The sequence below is a fragment of the Morone saxatilis genome, unplaced genomic scaffold (assembly GCF_004916995.1).
Source record: "Morone saxatilis isolate NCDOM2014 unplaced genomic scaffold, NCSU_SB_2.0 Contig16, whole genome shotgun sequence".
NCBI lineage: Eukaryota > Metazoa > Chordata > Actinopteri > Moronidae > Morone > Morone saxatilis.
In genome coordinates, this window is record NW_023339718.1 from 7,561,477 (window position 1) to 7,561,696 (window position 220).

Consider the following 220-nt stretch of genomic DNA (forward strand, 5'->3'; position numbering starts at 1 on the left):
GGGGGGGGGGGGGATGAAATAATCCAGAACGGGTCATACACACACACAGTGGGGGAAAGCAGATGGTTGAAGGGTAATGGAGAGAACAAAGGGTTTCGGAAGATTGATCTAAGAGTTGATGACCTACATCAACAGGTTTATGTTTTAAATAGGCACCCCAACCTTTCTTTTTTGAAGTTCAATTGCTTTCACTCTGTCTTTCTCTCTCTCTTTTCTCTCT